This window comes from Andrena cerasifolii, chromosome 5 (assembly GCF_050908995.1).
Source record: "Andrena cerasifolii isolate SP2316 chromosome 5, iyAndCera1_principal, whole genome shotgun sequence".
NCBI classification, from domain to species: domain Eukaryota; kingdom Metazoa; phylum Arthropoda; class Insecta; order Hymenoptera; family Andrenidae; genus Andrena; species Andrena cerasifolii.
In genome coordinates this window covers 9,324,438-9,346,588 of record NC_135122.1, presented here as the reverse complement: position 1 = coordinate 9,346,588, position 22,151 = coordinate 9,324,438, and the positions used below count along the sequence as shown (strand labels likewise).

Sequence of the window (22,151 nt, the reverse complement as noted above, 5' to 3'; positions counted from 1 at the left end):
AGACTCCTGGCAGGTTGTCTCGGGCGATGCAGTCCGCCGCTGTGACGATTGGTCGAGTCACCTATTTAGGCACACTTCTAAAGACGGGGCACACGTATTTTGGTTATTGGCTGAAGTAGCCACATACACTGTTCCGCTCGCTCTCTTCGTCCCGCGGTGCGACAATGTATGTTCTTTTCGCCGGCTAGTAGTACCTTTACAGCATTCGCATCGCTCTTTTTTCGTTTTTATTGTACCATGGAATAAAAATAAGTCACAGAGCAACAGAGGCCACACTGATCGACTGCCCTTTTTGTTTTCTCAGTTCCAGTACTCCGGGGCATGATGTAAGGATATAAGGTGTGCTCGTTGAGCGGCTCATTTTCGTGTTTTACTGCGCATTCTCAATTTTCGCCATATTAAAATATATGTATCGAAATGTTGACAAATTCATTCTATCCTATTGGTTGACAACCCAGTATGAAGGATCTTGGGAAGAGCATGTTATTGGCTAATTTGAAAGGGTGCGCAAGAGCAGATCTTATATCCTTACATCATGGTCCAGGGTATGGTCAGTGGTAAACTTCACATCATTCACATGACTTCTTTTCATTATTTATTTCATAGAATAAAACCTTCACTATAGATGCAACAAATAGTTCTAGTGTTGCTTCTGCAGCAGAGTTTCCTTGGTAGGATAAGAGAGGGGAGAATTGATTTTATTACGAATTAAAATTTTCATTCAGTAATCATGGAGAAGTTACGTTCATTCGTTCACAATATGAACTGCATATAAGTTTTATGGGCAGCTGGTGAAAATGATCAGTAGGATACACATAGCCTCTGCATCGTGACTGGTATTACGTATGCACCGATCTGTTGCATCTGTCAGATCAGTCTGCCCAGATATTTTCAGGCTTTATGTCGTGTTCGACGATTTTCTCCAGTGACAAAGTAATGTTAGGCTCCGAGGGAAACAAAAATACGAGACGACCCACAGGAAATGGGCCACAGCAATGCCTTCCATCCCGTCGATGCTACACGAGAAATGTATTGGTGATAGTAGGTGGTTTCAACGAGCAACAATAGAGTGGTAAAAAGCCCCTATACAGGGGTTATTTTCATCCAAGGCCATCATTTGACTTCAACTAGAAATTTAAATTGTCACGCACGTGGCTAACTAACTACAATGTTGCACTTTAAAAAAAAATTGTTTAAATGTTATTTGGCAGCGACGTATACACTGTGATGTACTGTTGAAGAAAACATGTCTGACAGCGATTAAAACATACTTCTACTTGGAAACAGTTCACAAAAGAAATAGTTCGACATACATACTTATACACAAATACAAATTAGATTGACAAGAGTTAATAGTTTATTAGGGGAAACCGTTCAAATGCATGTAACACCTTAAAATGTTAACTAAACCATTATGGCCCTTTTACGCGAAACACTTTCGAGGCTGGAGTCTAATACTTTTTATATATCACGCGTTTTCTTCTTTTCCCCACATTACTGTATCTAAATATCAGAGTTACCTGTGTCAAGTGGACGTGGAAATATCCTTTACACAACCCAGCAATGTTTCGCAAAAGCTCCACTTGGACAATGGAATGTCGTTTTAGCAAATAGTTTATTTTTCGGTGAACTAGGCTGAAATGCGCCACTCAATCAGCCCGCACGGCGTTCAATTGAAAAGTAGAAATCCCCCTGCAGATCGTACACAGAGGATCTGAGGGGTTTCAAAGGAAGAGAAGTTGAATGAGGATGTCTAGTGGAATAAAGAAATTCAGGAAAGATAAGAGCGCATCGCGTGGTACTCAACTTAAATGCTATGGGCGAACGACTCTCCCAGATAAAGCTTTGAACGGGGCTTGGATATATTTCGTCTGTAGCTATTTAATATTTTTTCTATAACAGCGCTTTACTTGCATGAAAGATCCATCGATGCTGAAATGAATAAAGACAGTGATATTAAACGTGCCGAGAGTGAAATTCTCATTTCATTCGAGTTAGGCAATGCTTTTCATTATAAGAAGCTTTGCCATGCCTACTATGTATATATATATATATATATACATTCAACTGTAGTTGCACACTTTTCCATCGAATATTTTAATATTGTCTCACTGTGCGTAGCTGGATATTATTGACGGCTAAGCTCGCGTTGTGGATTTAATATTCTGTACGTATTTGAGGTATGTAAAACGTATTCACGAAACATAGTCACAAGAGAGGCAAATATATAATCGATATACATAACTATTGCTTTCGATATATTGTCAAACACAATTAGGTTTTATTTTTCGCACATGGAAGATATTAAGAGAATAGCAGTTATTCAATGTAAAGTTAACACATTCTGCGTAAACTATCTTAGGTTCTTGTTAATAGCGATTGCATCAGCGAAGTGTAAAAAGTGTTCAAGAAGGATTTAAACTTTCAAAATTTTAAAATGAAAATTTTTTTTTTTTAGTTCTTCGCACTTTTTTCGAAGAAAAGTAATACATCATGAAATATGCTCCCTGTCCGGATCCACAAATTTTGTTTGACATATTTTTTTATGTAATCAATAACTTGGATGATATTTTTTTTATTATTTGGAACTATTCTAGGAGCTGCCAAGAAGAACATGACAAAAAATTCACCAAGAGTAAATAGGAGCCACCCTAATGTACGAATATCACACATATTGTAATAGAAAAGTGTTAGAAAATATGCTTTCCTTTACTGTAGAAGGTATTCGATGTTCCCTCCCCTTTCGATGCAATAATTCCAGGGGAAAATTTCTCACACATGTGTTAAAAGACACATTTCACCTAAATAGAAATTACTTACAATAAATATTTAATGTCTGAGTATTCTTATTTCATAAAATTGCATAAAGAATTAAAAAATCAAAGACGTCCAATGGGATTCAAATGGCCCGGTCATCAGTGAAGTAGCACTAATTGCTATTTCACTTTTCCTCGCATTTTACAAGAAACGTTCAATTTTCATGCAGAATATTAATGACATTACGAATGTATGGAAACGCATTTTTCATCGTTACAGCGGGAAATGCAGTTAAACTCGAATTGTTGTAATTGCCTTTGATTGTCAATGCAATCTGCGACGTTTATGGAAATTTACCTTTGCTTCCAACTGCAACACAAATTTCCATCAATCAGGTATGTAAATTAGTAGCTATTTTGATCGCAGTTTCATTTAATTACATTTTCAGTTATATTACTATCTTGCTTTCAACAAAAAGCTTGGACTCATTATGATACCTTGTTAGTATCCTTGTATGGTAGCGCCTTGATACTTATCCAGCATACGTTGGAGCAAATTAGACCAACTAATTAATACGGGACACTAAATGGGGCATATTAAATCCGGTAGTTGGGTGACATAAGTGCCTCGTGATTTTATAAACAGAAGCACATTAAACTGAATAAACTGAATAATTTTAAAGGTTAATCAGCATGTAAATATAATAATAATGTAATACACATTCTCTTATTTTCTATGCGTTCTTAAGAAATTTTTATCAAATCACAAGAATTATTTAGCATCGTGTACAAAACACCTGAAAGTCTGTGCTTTTTTCTATCATCCCACACAATATTCATTTACAGTATTTCAAATCGAGTTACTAAATAGTATACTTCCAAGAAAATAGAGATAAAATTATACCTTTTTAATTTCAACACATTCCAAAACGATCCTCTTATAAATTACCAAACCACAGAAACTTCGGAATAGCTTCTTGCGTCTACGAAATTAGCGCATTAAACTCTTACCATTCGTTGAAAATCCCACTGACCCGAAGTGGCAATTAGCCCATTAGCGGGCGCATTAGTTCGAAAGTGGTGGCGAAAGTATTGATACAAATCATGTGAATGGGACAGTTCCAACGTTACTTCCAATTAATAACGTCAACGGATACGCGCCAGTGGATTGTGGGGAAACTCGAAGATTTTCCCGTGAAGTTTTCGGTTGGATACCGCTGGCAACTATAAATTCGCGAGAATAATCGCGCGTACACACCAACTCGCTGAACCAAGGCTGTAGTTTCCATTCTATGAGCACACTAAAATCCACCGGCTCTAAGTGGATTACTCGGACCGAACGGAACGCCGAATTTGATCGTGTCTTCCAATTAAAATTACCCGTGGCGAACTAAATGGAGGAAAAGTATACGGATTGTATTATAATGGCGCGCTGCGCGACAGGCTTTTAATGTTCTTTGGATTTAAAAGGTCCGTTAAGGGAAGTTTCAGAAGCAGAACCTTGGCTTGGAATTAAAAAATCGAAAGTAGAAAAATGAAGTTCATCTAAAAGACAGGTAGGTACTTTGGGGAAATACAATTTATGGAACTTCTTTTTAGGATACTTCAATTTTGTAGAATTAATATATTGATTTCCATAGGGGTTACTTGTGGCAAATACTTCGAACAAGAATTTTTCCTATGAATGCGTGCAAGACATAAATTCTGCAATTTATAAATTTCTGACGAACTCTGCTGTTATTCGAAGTTATGTAGAATATTAAGTAATTCATTGAATTACGAACTATTCTTACTTGTGACAATACTGATTTGAGTTAATGCAAGTGAAAATATGGCACTATCGCGTACTTATAACTTGTTTGGATAAATGTATTTGCAAAGGAACTATCTCGAGTTTAGAAATTATTGTGGATAAAGAATGGTAAAAATTTGGGCAGGCTCGATTCTTCAAATGTGATGAGAGTGTAATGCCTAAAATGTAATCGGCCTAAACTTTCCAGGCTGAAAACTTAAAGGACGATCATTTCACTCACCGTGTACTAGATATTTCTACGCAACGATAAAGTGTACTTATACGGTTTAAATCTGTGACAATTCGTAAGTGAAGTGTTGCTAGCGGTGGAGCGATAATGCAGTCGCAATAATGCGTTGTTTTTTATGGCGTGAAAACGTTGTCACGCGCAGAGGAGTACGCAAATTGTCCGCGACCTACATTTACACGCCGATTTCGAGGAAAGTACATCTTCGAGATAGAAGAAGTTCTCCAATTATTTGGTAAGCCACAGAAAATGATTTCCGAGGGAGTTTTTGTAATATGGATTAACATTTTAAATAGAATCGTTAGTAATAGTCACATCCATTGAACTTGTATTTAATGTACAGGGTGTTTGAAAAGAAGCCGTAAAAAAACATTTTTAATTTGTACTTGCTAGACATTTTATAGTTTTATACTATTTAACGAATAGGAAGCAATGTTTTTTTACTTTCTATTATATTAATTATAATTTCATGACTTGTAATATTCTAAGATTGTAGTAGAATAATAGTAATTAATACTGTGTAATATTTTTTAAATGCAGCTGTTAATTATACTTATCCATTCTATAATATTATAATACATTTCGCTGCTCCACAACTAATTAAGTCACTGACATTGCCAAAGTCTATTCATAACACTGACAAGATTAATTGTTTACTAAGTTATGTAAGTACTAAACAGTTTAAATCGTTTTAAACACTCCACTATTTAGAAGCAGCTGCAAATACAAATCCATGAAAATGGAAGAGGGAGAATAAATGTTGTCGGTTGTTAATTAAATTTCAGCGATGATAGAGAGCTAAGAACTGTCGATAAGTCTTGTTGGTATGCAAACAGACATACTAATCTCGCGAAGTAATTAACCCGATTTTCAGGAAACACTGGAGGAGTGAAGTTCCCTCGACGAACGTTTTCAAAAATGAGAATGGATACAAGTGTGATGCCTGCACTGTTGCACGCCCCTTTGTTCGGCCTAATTACTACTCCGACTGTTAAGGATTTAATATGTCAGAGAGGCGTGAAACATTGATCCCTGACAACCTGCTTTATCTTATCAATACCGAAACATCAAACTACCGATGGTTCTCACTTCACGATATTCAGTAGATTGACACATTGATTGTTGAACTCGAAACAGAGGCACTGCTAAACAGAAAGAGTACTAACTGCACTGTGAAACAGAGGAGTACTAACAGTAGCAATAAGTATTTTAAAAACGAATATTGCACGACATTCTTCGCACCTACCATATGATTTATCACTGAAAAGAACGAAACCACAGATAATGAGATTACAACGATTAATCAACATTAATAAATTATTATTGTTTCATATTGCATACTATAAATTTCTATCGATATTCAGACGTGGATGTCTCTTTCAGCTTACAAATGAGGTTTTTATATTGTTATTGCTGACACTACTCGAGAAATAAACGATAGAAATGTCCTAAGTGAATAATTCCCGAAGAAGTTCTTGGAAATATCTACTGCTTGATATATTTGAAAGTTTTTCTAGAAGAAGCTACATGTATCCACGCTGCTATCACGATCGAAGCGGAAAGAGGATGGCGAAAGACGAATGGTATTTACATTCTTCTTCCTTTTACTCCGAATTAATCGTTTAGCGAGGAAGTAAACAGCATAAATTTAACGTAATGGCCCTGTTTTGTAGCATGTTCCTAATTACATTATGGTTTCTATTTCACCAGCTACGCGAGAATTCTTCTCCTCCAATATCCATTTTTCAGCCTTATTAGCAAGGAAATACATATATCCCTGCACATGTGTATGCAAGAACGCGCCTATTCACTATTTCATTTTTAGGCATCCGCTACAGCGCTATTATCCAGCGTGTTACGTCGCTAACAATCTTACGATAATTAAATTCGGTGTTCATTCACGAAAGAAAAGGAGCTTTCGGTACGATAAATTTGAAAAATTTCAAGATATCCTGGGCGATTGAACAAAGTATAGATAATATTTAATAACTCAAGTTTATCCCTTCTTTCTTTATGACGAATTACATTTTTAATTTCGCACGATCCAAAATCTTTGTATTCGTGATAATTATAATTCACTGAAGAACAAAATAGTGTATTTTGCTTTAATATTCTGTAAAACGGGGCAAAATTGAAGGGTACATAATGTCCCCGTATAATATCTAAGAAATAAATGCAAGAGGAAATTCCGCCTGGTAAGCTAGGATTTTAAGCCTGCGAGGACATAAATTTCTGCTTGTAATAAAGCTAGAGACATCTGCACAGAATAATTTGTGGCCTACCTGGAACCTAACTTGCATCCATCTTCATTTTAACTGTGGTATTTCAGTGCGCGGGAATATATAGAATTATTTACATTTTCGCAAGTCGCGCCATATTTATTTTTTTTCTTTCTATTAAGCCCTAAAAATGTATCTCATTAAACGTGGCTCCATTCGCGTTAAATATAGTAGAGCGTGATACAATTTTATCGAGGGCGTACATTTCATTAGATCCCACACCGGTTTCATCGCTTTCTTCAACGAAATCAATTCTCCTCTCATTTATTTAACAAGTAAGCCAGGCTGCGGTGCTTTTTGGAGAGCTTTCCACGTATCCTGCCCCGCTGAAATGTACAAATACGGCGCTGCGTTAATGTAAATACCATAGATTTGCAATGTAAAGCAGTGACTGGAATTCAATCATTCAAGCCTAACCGCTAAATGGATTGGAAAAATGAAGCTGGAGGTAGAAAAGGTTAGGTGATACTCTAATTTCTCTCATGCAATTTCAATCAAAGTGCAAAAGAAGTGTGAAATAATAAAACAATTTGCAAAATAACGGTAATGAGAATGCAACTAGACTAACTACTAGAGGCACCTTCGAAACGCCTATTACATTAACATGAAGCATGTAAAATGTTAATATCAATGACAATATAATATTGGATCTTAAAAGCAGGCTTTCAAATTAGAATTTTGCCTGGTTCGTCGCATTACCGAACAGCGGCGCCTACTTTATAATTTTTTTACAAGCGAATTGTCAGAAAAAATTTACTACAATTGTTGAAACAATATTCAAATTAAGAAAAGGAAGATCTAAAGCCCATGAATGAGCGAAAAGGGACTCGACTGATTTAACAAGCCTCCTCTAAACTGCAGTGTCTCCCACCTTCCTCCACTTCGCCGATATCAATTAAATCGAACGCAAAACTCCTAAGTAACTCGTTCATTACGCGAAGCGAAATTCCAGAAGATGCAAGAGGCAGATGTGAAGTAGACCAACTCGCTCGTGTTTGCCCTTTATCTTGACTTGAGAGCCTCCCCCCAGCAAGTCACTTTCCAATCCGCGTAGCTGTCTTCCTGCTCGTCGCCAGGGGAAAAGTAACAGAGCTCGTGATTGAAATGGCGATGTTGTAAAAACGTAAAGTACAAGTCGAGAATATACGGTTCCATGCCATTATGTAGCAAGAGTGCAGAGGCACGGAATACATCGCGTCTGAATGAGCATGTACAGGGTGTCCTCCAACGCCAGGGCATTGGTCTGGAATCTGATTAAATCAGAAATGATTCCTCTAAAAGTTATTCGTAAAATACTTTTGCCATCGTGCTGTTTAGTCGCGACTAGTATAGGAGTCACTAGGTCTCATACCTTTCGATTTTTTACATCTGAGGAAAATTAGAGAATGAAGATTGATACCATACTTATTCCTGAAAATAAAAGAAAGAAGCCCACGCGCGTTCGGCAATTGTTTTCCGCTGTATTGAACTGTTAGTTGGCAGAGATTCATGACGAAATACGTACGCTCCAGCGAATTATTAAATTTATCTTGTTTCTAAGTGCTTTGATCTTATTTTCGACTGACTTTAATTGGACTGTATAGGGTAGATGCACCATTTGTGGCAAGTTTAAGGTATTGTACCAGTTTCAGCCACTTCTTAAAAAAATATAATATTTTTCCGTGTAAGCAATAAATGTAACCTTGTATTTCTGGCGGTATACTAAATAAAATATTTATGATGTGAAATTCTCCACATAATAATTATCTGCAAGCAATTTAAAAATAAGATAATTATGCACATGGGCAAAAAAAGTGCAATGGCCACAAACGGCACCACTACCCTAGTGTTTTGGTATTTAGAATGTAAGTTACGTGAAAATATTTAGTAACAGCATCTATTTCTATTATATTTTGAAGATCGTGGCCGATTGTTGTTAATCTTCATATTTAGCTGTAACCAGAAGTGTAGGTGCTTACGTCTTGGGGCACAACCATACGGAGTAGAACCGTACCCCACTATTTCAAGCAACAAGAAGAAGGAAACACTTACTCTGAATATAGAACAATCCATAACAGCTAAGATCCAAACATTGCCTAACAAAAAATGCATCGCAGCTTCAACATAAAAGTACCTTTAGACGTCTTTCCGCAGCTCCCAAACATGTAGGAATTACGAAACCTATTCCTGTATTATATTAAAGAGAAGAATAACCGCAATAACTTTAAGGGCTGCTTTCACCCCTTCAGAATGAATTTCCGCAGAAAAAGGAATTGTGCCTTGCATACTCCAACACGTCCCACAGTCGCATGAAGTTTCATTAAAGTCAGAATTTTCGGGTTGGAAACGTTTCTTTGGCAGGTCCCGAGCAAGTGTCATTTCGTTCACGGACACCCTGTATATCCCTACGTACGTACATACGAAATACTGTGCACGGCTTGGAATTTACTCGGTAGGTGCGTTTAAAATGAAACGCTTTCTTCGCCGGCACTTAATTTTCCGCAACGACATCATGGTGTAGTTTCGTCGAAATTCTAGAACGCCCCGCGCAATATCGCGCCACTCGCATATTCGACGAAAAAGGCGGGGGTCCTTCGTGGTTGGAAACCCCGGAAGTGGTTTAACCCTTCCAAATAATTCATCGCGGTAACACGATTCTAAGCTTATGTCTTGAAAAATCGGTCGCCCAGGACAGCCGGGGGGTGCCGAAATCTGTTCCCTTTGCGCGTCGCCGCTGAAACGAAAACTGTCGCGGAGGAATGCGCGCTTTTGGTCGAATTTATTACAGGCAGAACTTTCGTTTCAGCGCGATTATGCTTTAAAGCGAAATGGCGCCCGAGCGTTCTGGTGACTGTAGCCCAAGTTATGTTCGCTATTTCGCTGGGAAATACGCAAAACGTTATGGAAAAAGTTTGAATACGCCTATTACCTTATTCCTTTGAGGATTTGTTCGGTAGTCATCGCATTAGAGCTGAGTGTATACAGGATGTACCGAGGGTGTGCAAAGAATGGTTCAGGTAGCAGACGAGGATGTGTCGTAGGATGTTTTGACTTTTTTTTCTCATAAGTGAAAAAATGTAAACTTTAAGTTCTTTAAACAAATTTACTATATACGTACCTGCAGTGTTTTTATCATATAAAACGGCATTAGTTCTACACCAGAGAGCAGATCAACGTGACTATGTTTTTTCAGTAATATTTACGTATTTTTCTACGTATTTGCGATCAAGTTATTTCGTTGATAACGTTGTATGTTTTATTTTATTTCAACGTGGATTACAACTTGAAAAGTTGGAGTTATTTCTCGAAGAACGGCACAACTCAAAAGAGGGAGTAAAGTACAGGGTTGATTAGGATTGATTTGATATTCTATTGAATTTCTTGGTGGACACGCTATCTGTGATCTTTAATCGAAATAGATGCAAAAGTAGAGTCACTTTAAACAAATTATACGATCAGTATTCAACTATTAGGCAAATGCAAAGTTTAAAAGTGATCTTTTTTTAGTTGCTTTTATGCTACTGTCGGTGCCAAGCAACGATGTATGGTTTAAAATGACCCGAGGGTGTTTTGACGGGAATACGATTAACAATGCACACTCCCGTCTAAATGCCTTAGGACATCCGCTGTTTTGAACAAAATACGGAATTTAAAAAGGGACACCCTCTGGAAAACGGCGGGTGGCAAACGAGAAGAATGTTACCGATAAATCGAGATCACCACTGAATATTCAAGTGCAAGGATTTGTGTCCACAATTTTCGCGCAGCAACGAAACTTACCGTTACACGCGCAGGCACGGCTATCGCCGAAAGGGAACCGAAAATAATGCCCCCGCCAGCCTTGAGCCATTTCCGTAATTCAGAAGTTTCGCGGTGGATCGATCAAATGGCGATAGAGATATTCCGAGCTGGTAGCCGTGGGACCCCCGGTCAGTCATAAATAATGGCTCGCCTGACGCAATATCAGAGAAATGGTTTACGACGTATAAAACAGGACTCGGTGGATAGCAGTGGATAAGAACATCCATGGTAAGACGAACGAGCCGCAGGCCTGGCTGGTCGCTGGACCCGCTGGAAAATGGAGGTGCGAAAGGGTGGAAAGGACATTCGTGCTGCATAATACAACGCGCCAGTGGCGCGTTGTACACGGAGCTCCCGAGGGATTGGTGGGCTTTCATTTAGATGATGATCATTGATTAAAATATACTTTCTGTTAAGAAAATGACCTCAAAAACATAATTCTGGTCAGTCTTGCAACTTTACAGAATACTAAACAGTTTTAAACTGTGCGCCCTGATATAGTTCGCGAAATATCAGATAGGGTATGGAATAGGAAACGCGAACTTGTGTCGTAGAAGCATCGTCCTTCCCGGCTGCGACCGCAGAGGTGAGCTCACCGTAGATAGTCAGATAGATAAGAGAATGAAATACTCAATTAAAATATTAAGAAAAGAAGAGCAAATCCAATCGTAGTGAAGATTACAACAAATAATTCCGTTGCTTTATTTTTTATTAAATTCACCTGTACAAAGTACATTTCTAACGTTTAAAATATATATTAGTTTATACTTTCGTACAACACGTGTCTCATAACTGATCCTGCGGAATCCTCCTGATCCCCTTCATTTCAAACAAGAGCATTAGTTATTCTGAACAAACTAATATTAAAATAAAATAAAACTGTAAACTCAACACTTTCAAATGACACTTTGCTGCGACACAGCGATGAGGAGGTGTTGTACGTGAAAGGGTGCAAAGTGTTGCATATAGGCTTCATTATGGTGCCCTTCGGGTTTAAGAAATTCAGTTTATAAAAACCTACGCAAAATTAGTAACATCCCCGAAATTAAAATGTTCTCTCCCCTGCGTTTGCCCTAGCGATATTAACTCCGGCGATAAAAATATGCTGGATATGGTCCAGCAACGGTTGTTTCCCTGCTATAAGACAATATTTTACAGCCATCCCCGTGTCGAAACTTTCTCTCGTACGTAAAAGCTGCAATACGAAACTTTTGATCTGCCGAGAACTGGCCTCGCGTAGAAAACAAAGCTCGTTTCCACCCCGTTCTCCCGCGACGCTTCGCTGTGTTCATTTCGAGGTGAAGGGCCGGCGAATACCGAGGGATTCGGGGAATTTATTTTCACGTGTGTTCTCAGCGGGGGCACGCGTCGTTGCCTAGTTCGCTGTTGGCAACGATTGTCTGGGCCCCTCGTTCGGTATGCGGTAAACGCGCAAACGCGTATGCAATATCTCATTCCGGTACGCCCGACGCTCTCACGTAGACCCCAGGTATTCGAAACAAGAGATTGTTAACGAGTCAACAGTCTTAGACATCGGATTCGCCTCAAGCATTACGTGCTGAAGCAGAAGTAAGTTCGCGCCCCCTCAAACTTCGAGTAAATCCTTCACGCCCTGGCGAAGCGTTCCGCAGTCAATTAAGAATTGAGAAACATTCGGCCAACTAGAACCTTTTCACGTGAGTTGTTTCCGTGGCTGGCAACTGGCGGATGTTCACGCATTTTCCGTCGTTCTTGAACTAGAGTTGCCTCTAACGAACACAAGTTTGGGATCACTCTCCCCTATTGATCTGGTTCCTCCGACTTTGCCGAAATCTCAATGATTCGGCTCCATCGTGGTTTTTGACTCCGCCCGGTTGGTGATTTTTATTATGATTATATCGTGCGATAAATTTATTTCTATTTGGGAGTTGATACTTTTAATGGTCGTTGTAACGTTCTTTATTATAATAAATTTTAGTAAAAGTTGCCATAATGGGCTGACGAGCCAAATTCTTGAATTTCACAAAAGTAAACAATTGATGGCACTTTGAAGTTAAACGATTTTTTTTTCATGCAAAATTTTGCTCTGTAATTGTACATGAAAAATTAATCAAATAAAATATAAAAAAATAGCCCGTTAGCCTGTAATGGCAACATTATTTTAAAAGAATATAATTTTATTTTTTACCATTTTCTATGGTCTTGATGGGAAAGCAATTTCGTCTCGCTGAAATGAAAACTTTTGCCAGCGAAACGAACGATTCGAAGGTACGTCGCGGGGGGAACTTAACAGGCGAACAAAAACCTTCTAATTAAAATTACCGTGATTTTCAAATCGCCGCGGGATACAATGTTTCAAACGAACTTCATTTGACGACACATCGATCGCGTGAAGCTGTTCCCGGAATATCCTATCGCGAGAATCTTATATTTTTATTAAAGGACTCGAGGTGTCAGAGTCCACCTTTAGGATATTTTTGCTGCCAATATTTCGATGGTGTTTTCTTTCCTGCTTATACAGCAGTGAACTCGCTATTAGCCTTTATATTCTTAACAGTTAAAACCTTCAGTTTCCGTCTCACACTCAACTTTAACTCTAAAAATGAACTTTTCAATAGTACAAAATAAATGACTACGAAACAAGTAAACGATATTTTATTAAAAATCGTAAAGCAGCTCAAATCAAATTCATTCATATGAAAATTTATATGTTCATAATGTATGCAATGTTAGAGGAAAGAAAATTTAAAATGTCAATGATAACAAAAATACCATGATTAGAGAAGGTGTAATTGCAGGTCCTACACATCGATATATTAATAAAGTCCAGAATTCAAGTTATTTATAGTCGCATATAGAAATGTCAGTGTTGAATATTTTTTACACCACTACTGTACCTTTGGATTTCTGTATTCTGCTTTAGCGTGTTTAACGTGTGTATTTCAGCTTCGCGTGTTTGTTAGCAGAACGACTAAACGTCTGTAAATGCTTTGACAACACGGCGGTTGCCTTGCAAGCGATGCATAAATCACATACCGTCGTGTAATCCCCTGACACCATTTTTCCTAAATGAAGCATAAAACAGATAGCTAAATTGCCAACACTGGCTAAGACCTTCACTCTTTCCCCCTAAATATTTGAACATATTTTTGCGACACAAGAATCGCTATAAAAACGTTTTGCAGGAAGAGTATCCTCAACGAATTTCAAACGATGCCTATATTTCTTGTATTAACACGATTAACCCTTTAGCGCTAAACGTATCATACATATATGATACATTTCCTTTGCTGTTTAACAGTTTGCTCTCGCTGTTTGCACTGCACCAGATTATGCAGTAGGTACATGTTTAGAGTAGTTTTACTCATCCTGTGAACCCTGTTTAACCTGTGAAAAAAAGTTTTTATATAAAAATATAAAAATTCAGATCATTTTTAACGATAAAAGGAAAACAGGATATTTTTCCTCCAACGAGCTCTAGGTGCCGGCGCTAAAAGGTTAACGCGAATATTTATGTAAATAATATTAACACTATTACTTCAGGTTCAAAAATGGCTAGAAAATAAGAGCTACTAAATCAAAATTCTAATTTTCCATTCACGCTGCGCAAGAAAAATTGTTGTTCGATTGATACATTTCACAAATCCAGCCACGAGAATCGAACACGATTACGTGCAGGTGCGTCTAGTCTACAGAAATTGTCACACCTAACGAACAAGTGCCTCGCGTTTACTTGAAATAATAGAATTTGGTGAACTTTCTTTTACCACATACCAGTGTAACGGTTCGAATAGAAAATACAACCAAAGGAAGGCGATTTTTTTAAATTCTTCCGAAAATGTAGGTACAGGCAGGGTGTTTAATGACGACAGGAATTTCGGGAAACGGCGTGACCTACTTTCTTTCATGGAAACACGCACGTTGCGACTGGCGCTAAAGTAAAAAAAAAGGGAAAGGAAAAATGAAACGTTGATTCAGAGTCCGCCACTGACCACTCTATAGATACCAAGCTTGCGGTGGATCCGTGACGAGCGAGAAATCCGTCAGCGCGAGCGGAACAGCGATAGTAAAATATTCAAAATTATACCACCCTCTAAACGAGGATATTCTAGCCGCGTCGAGCAACGGCGATGAAACAAAAGCCATTTTTAAGGGGAACAGTTTCTCGCTTCGGACTGGGCCAATTGTGACGTGCTCTGACAATACAGACAATCAGGTTACATGAAAAATAAGAGACATTGGATTGTTACGACCCTCTTCCGTTTCAATTAATGGCTAACATAGCAGTGGCTGTCAATATTTGTTGTTTTTTTTTTCATTTCGACGCGTGTACTCATGTTTGTTACATTTTTATTGATAGGTCAATGGTGGTGGAGAATTATTACGTATCCATTACTGATGGTTACTTGATGCTCTCTATTGGCTCGTTTTGAAACATTTTGAATGTTTTTTTAATGTTAGAATTGAAGGGTAAGGGGAATAAGCAGGGACTGTCACAACAATAACTTTATTGAGAAAATTAAATTGTAATCCTTAGTCCATCAGTAAATAAACAAGGTTCAATGAATTTAATTATCAATTAAGTTTTTTACATAATTTTCTTCTCAAATAATTTCTTGTTTTACGTATTTTGTTACAGTGCAGAGTCGACATTTCCTGTTTTTAACCAGTACGTATTATCTTTAACGTCATGTTACGTGGGTATTTGAACCTCATAACCTTTTGTGATTTGACAGGTTTGTAGTCGCAGTTGCCACCAACAAAATATGCTATAAATCGCAAAATCACGAGAAATGGACATTTCCAGATTTTTCCCTTTACCCTTCAATTTTGGTAGTTCGAAAGGACTTTTAATAAATAGACGTGGGGTCTCGCGATTCTAATTTCGATCTTACTTTAATACTGTTCATCCATACTTCAATCTACTTCAATCTTAAAGGAATAAAACATTCATCAACATTCTGAGGACTTGACATTCTTGAGGCCTGAATAATACTCGAAGTGATTCGAAATCACTAGGACTGAATACAAGATGGAATAATGAGACCTCCTGATATCCAGCATCACTATATTCACAGTAAAGGGGCCCATACTGCTGTATCGCTACATGTTGCAAGTATCAGTATCGCGATACAAATCTCAACGTGTATTTGACTGTCTCAGTATCGATGTATCAGTATCAGCTGGTATCATCGCCTGTATCGAGGTACTGAAACTTTTTCTCTTTAAGGATTCTGTTAATGCTACAGCAATTGATATACACACCGGTGGTGGAGGGAACATTTCAGTACCGCGTTTTGAACTGAACTGATGTCTCGTGATTCCGTTTCAGCGTGTATGTGCTGTTTGATACCTGACACAAATCTCGAGATACGGGGCCCTTAATGGATATAATTGCTGGTAAATTTGCCTACTTATAATAATACTGAGAATCGACTCGTAAAGGTGATAGCAGATTGAAACTAACATGGCTTGTCTTTTGACAAAGATTAACAGAAGCAAGATAGTTGAACTTTTTACTTGAAAACTTCGTCTTTATGTGTACTCTGTGTATATGTAACTGTGTCGATTCTGCTAAAGTCGAGCTACGTCTAATTGGAGGACGCTTTGATTTACTTTAGTTCAGAACATTATTCAATATGCTACGAAGAGACTGCTACAACGTTAAACAAGACCAGTGATACCTACATCCTTCTAAAACCGCCATGTCCACAAACCTGGGGGAGTTACATAACTATTTTGATGCATGAAGTATTGCCTGCGAAGGATCGAGGTCAGGTCTGACAAACAGATCCCTCAGACGGAAAGATTTCTTGCACACTGTTGGAGAACATCCAAAATCACTGGTATCAAAAGATCACTACTATACCTACATACGTTTCGTAACACGTAGGCATAACTTTTAAACTTAAGTATTAAATCCATTTTAAAATAACCCCCAAAATTGACGAAAATGATTTGTGTATAATAATTTAGCCACCCTCTGTAATAAGCATGCAGAACACATTTCTTTGAGAAGAAAATGTACTACCCAAAACCCTTGAACTATTATAGAATGTGCAGTAGTTCCCACACGAGACTGCAAAATCTACATTTTACAGTCCAACGATTCTTTCCCCAGGAAGAAATAAAATTTGTTTACGTCGAAGAAAATCCTCCATGCTGTAGATTTTTTTTTCTCACCATTCTAAAAGTTCGTGGAATGGTCAGACCATTTACTTATAATTAGATCATATTTTTAGAAAATATTTCTATTTTTTATAGATTCTCTCGAGGTGACTTCTTATGGAAAATTCCTCAGTATTTATAAATATTAATAAGTATGTATTTATAAGTATCAAGTGAATCATATATTGGAAAAATAAATTACACGGTTAAAGAGTTTTTGTTTCACACACTTCCCAAAGAATTATTCGATATCTCCCCTTATTACCCGAACACACGCCAGGGGTAAATAAAAAGTTGAGGGATACACGAATTTCATGCGAACCTTCGTGCAGGCTTTCGGGGCATTCTTTACGAAGACAATATGCAAACGAAGCCACGAACGTGATAACGTTAGAATTTACTTTAGCTGGAGCAAATTTACTGAAAATCGAATTCTCGAACGGACCCACATACATACGTTCGAGAGTCTGGAAAATGGCTAACCCCCCCCGCCGAGTATGGCTACTGCGAAATTGTTTCCGGAGGAGATTATTGCATCCTTGGTTTAATCGAGGCCCGTAACATCGACGGAAGTTCAGAATGCTTCGCTTTCGTGGCTGAACGCCGTAGGAATAAATCAGCCGTATACAGACGTTAAGAAAATTATTCGCGCTGATAAGTCAGCTAAGAGTTCCTAAGTCTTAAATTCGACAGCGCGGTAACAAGAGTGCCGTCATTATTAGAGTAAGGGTCTTTTCACACGAGACGATTATGTGGCTCGCGAATGGTATTCGGGGTATGTCCACTTCACAGATGCAGAGCTGATTTGAAAAAGAAGAGAATAGGAAATATGTGAATATGTTTAAAATGCCAGGCGCGAGGCATAAAATTGTTTCGTGTGGACAAGTCCTGAATTATTTTAAAATTCTTTATTTAAAGTTTAGGGTTTCGTGTAACAGCAGCGTACTTTTAGATCGCTGAACCTCACCGCTAATATTCGATGTAAATTTGCTTTTACAAATTGTGTGTTTCATCTTGCATTCAATTCATCTTTCTCTTTAAATTGTTATTTTGAAGTCAGGCACTGAAGCAGTTTTGGTAACCTTTAAGAATGCATTGAAAATATGTTTGGGAATGATGGATCGCTCGGCAAGTGATCGCACTGTCTATTCAGAGTCTATTTTGAATCATAGCATAATATTGTTTACACAAATCATAGGGCAGGCATTTACATGAAATCTGCATCTCGTTATGTTTGTAAATTGTTCTTTTCACAAACTAGGGAGGATAATAAGTGACACAATTTGCTGACTAAAACAGTTCCCAAATAGGACCCTGGCCTACACTGCAATTTACTCGAGTAATAACTCCTTTTTTTATTAGAAATTATTATATCTCTGGGGGAGGGATAAATAAATGTGAAACCATCTTCCTATCTGCTTCACAAATTAATGTTGCAATTAATAGTAAAAGAATTTACGACTTTTAGAGGATTTAGTGTTTACAAAGATGGAGAACCTATTCTGCAATCATGAATTATTCATAAATCTGTACCTTTTAACAGTAACACCACTGTGCTAGTCATCCACCATAATTTTTCATCTTAGAAACGACAGTGCTTTGTAAAACTCAAAACGTTGCAAGGACTTCTCTTTAAGGGATCCTTTCTATAAACATCATCATCGGAGGACAAGTTCCTAACAATGTACTATTGTTAGGAACTTGTTTAAAAAAAAGAAGGTTTGCACAGCTGACATCAACGTGAAGAGTTTACTTTAAACGTAGGAGGTCGGTATTTTCCATTGAATACAATGGACAAGATATCGTGGGAATGTCTCTCTTCGTTGGAGAGAGGTTCGCTAATAGTGCTTTGGTAATAACGAGCTTCCAGCTTTGTTGTCAAAGAATTCTCCATTTTATCGATTATTTGAGAATCACGTATACAGTTCCCTTCGAATAAGAATACACTATGCCACCGGAGTATGCAGTGTAACATCTTCATCTCTACGAACAATTCATTTCGTACTTTATTAACTGATATATTTTCGGGGTTAATTTGATTTTCAAATTTACTACCATCCTTAGTTATTCAAATCACTATAATTGCAAGGGAACGGAAGAATTATATTATTCTTTATGAGATTTATTAGTCGTGTTTACACATTCGAGAGCATTTGTTTGCAAAACCACAATTACTATTACCGCATCGTTTTACCAATTTTCTAACGGAACGACTACTTAATAAACATTCCACGTCAGAGGATATACGTACTTCAGACTTCGACGAACTCGAAAGCTTAGCTTAAATCTGAACTTGAAACATTACCGGGCCCCTTGTCTATGTAAATTTAATCCGATTTTCTCCTTTGGTTAAATACCTTAGGATTACATACGTGAGCAATGTTTTGGTGGTTCTACGAATAAATTCATAATGGATCTTTAATTAAAAACAGTGAATTTTCCCTTCGTCCACACTTAAGGGGGTATTCTCGTGTAGAAGGCCAATATTTTGCTTTCTTTAGGGGCAGTGCACAAAAAAACTACACAGCTTTCACAAATGAGCATTATCCACACGTATTTATTAAACTTTCACTTAGTTGCATTTAAATGACTTTCGTGTTTATTTTATTATGAAGAAACCGGATTGCAAATATTTTACAATTTGCCTTTGTTATAGTACTTTTAGGTAGGCTGCTAAAGGATACATTATCTACTTTTAAAACGTGTATCGAATTTTAATAAAAGTGTTCTTAGTCAAGAGTTATGATGATTTTAAGAAATGGGTCTCATATTCAGCTACTTTACCCTATCTACGTGAAAATTTCAACGAACGACGAAGTGGAATAATCGAATTCTCGTGTACCGAATTAAGATTCAGCCTGTGATAACGTGAACGCGTAACGCGGGGGCGCGATGAAGAGGAAGACAGATAAATACGTTCACCGTGAACTCATCTGCAAGTCGCTAGCTAGGAAGTCGCAGATGGACGCGCGACAACACTCTTCACGATTACACCCGGAGGGCTGACTAGAATTTACCTTTCCACGCGGCGTTTATGGGCTGCAATTTCCACCTACAGCTGGCAATTTTTCCACAAAGCGACCGTCCGCGACGGCTTAATGCGCTGGCGATTAATTCCGAATGAATTCCCCATTCCTCGTTAAACGATCCTGCCCTCACTCGACACTAACGCCCCCCGACCGGATATCACCCGGTTCGTTATTAGCATTCGAACGACCTCATCGTCAAACTTGCCCGTGGCACGGGGGAATACAGGCGGGGTTAATAAAATCCAGCAGTTAGCGATTATTGGTGTTCCAAGGGTAGGAATTCTATCGACAAACGGCAATCCTAAGTTGTCGATAACGATAACCTGTCTTTTATTCCGGCGATCCGATTACTTCCCTCGAACCTGCTGCCTTTCTCCCCCCTTTTCCAACCCCCTACTCGTGCTCTAATTAAATTGCTGCTCAGGAAGAAACGACAGCCGAGGAAGCTGGACGCGTGATGCGTGGAAACGCAGGGGGCAAAAGTTACGGTGTAATGAACAGTGCAAAAACTAATATAAATCACGGGGGACAGGGGAGGGGGGGAATGAATGAAGTCAATTCTGGGATTGGTAAATTACACGTTTGTGCGCGGCGTGGCCTGTTACGGGACAACTGGCCACGCTGCCACGCTGAGCAATTGCAGAAATCCAGTGATATTTCACGAGCCGCTGCCGGGCCCAGATATTAAAATATTTCGCAATTAGTTCACGCCATTTTTGCAACTGAAATTGCGATATCTTCTGTACACAGGACCGCCGTGTACGATAAACCGAGAACGCAAACATCCGATACAGCCCTGCGCAATTTTATTGGCTTGAAACGAAACCGTTCGTGTTTTTTTTATAACGATCAGTAGAAAATGTTACAGTATACGAACAGCCATCCGCCTACCTTAGATTATGTTTTTTCTTTACAATGCTGCAGGTGCTTCTAGCAAATTCGCAATGCGCGGGAAATTTCCTCCAAAGGAATAAAATGCAATAGCGACTTTTGCTGTACAGCTGGCTACTCGGATAATGATGCACAATGGCAAATGGCCATATTGTGACACATGCGAGGCTCGCGACATGTGTACGTACATACATGTGAGCACATTTGTTGCAGCTAGGCTTTTATCCTAGGCACAAAAGTACATGTCCCTTTCAAATACGTGAAAAGGTAATGTAAACTGCGAGATCGTTGCCAAGCGTGAGTAACATTGGGAGCCCTGACAGAGAACAATCTTTTAGAATACATTCAGGTTACATTTTTCAATGATTGTAGTTTACCGTGATTGTTGAGAGAAGGTTGAGTTATTTTCAAGTAGTGTCGTAGTTTCATTTCAGTATACGAAGGGCCGTATAATACTCTTTTAAATATTTAAATCACGCTTGCCAATAACAGTTGAATATATTACCTATGGGGAAATATTTTATACTGATCTTGTAATTTATAGTTTCAGAACAAGTTTAGAGAAATAAACAAATTCAGATTCTGTGGAATCTGACCGGTAGGCGACCGCGAGCGGGTCGGGCCGCAAAGGCTTTCGCCGGTTATTCGACATTCTAGTATAAGAATAACATGAAAGCTGAAACATTATTCACAACTCAAGAGGAAAGGCCTATGAATAAACGAAGCATCATTCCAGCTTCTCAAACAAACTCGAATCATTTCGACCAATTTTAAAAAAGTTATTCTGCTTTAAAGAGTGCGCAAATACTTTTGTCCCCTACTGACGCTTACAACCTCACATACGCATACAAATTCCTCTCCCCCACCCCCGCCCCTAAAGAACTAAATCACACTCGGTTTTCGAAGGCTTTGCCGAACCTGCGCACAAAATATTTCCACCCACTTGTGCAAATAACTCCCAATAGCCCGAAACACGATAGAAGCATAAATATTAAGTAATATACCACTCAGAATAAACAATCCTCTCGAGTGAAATGCTGGGCATAATTAAGCCTGACATTTCAAAGCATTCTTTCCTCGACACGACTTCATTTGGGAAGAAGAGCTGTCACTCTCCAGCGTGCACTGCCCTGCATTTCATCTCTGAAAGCAAATGGGAGAAAAGCGGGGCTGCCTCGTAACACCACGTCACATCTCCCCTTCCCGTTGATGGAACGACAGCTGAGCTTC

General features: G+C 38.4%; 1 protein-coding gene across 3 annotated transcripts in view; it reads right to left on the bottom strand.

Moving 5' to 3' along the window:
* The window catches only part of LOC143369348 (putative G-protein coupled receptor No18), an 87,055-nt gene that overhangs the window by 9,656 nt on the left and 55,248 nt on the right, over window positions 1–22,151 (bottom strand). The gene's annotated exons all lie outside the window — the stretch shown is intronic.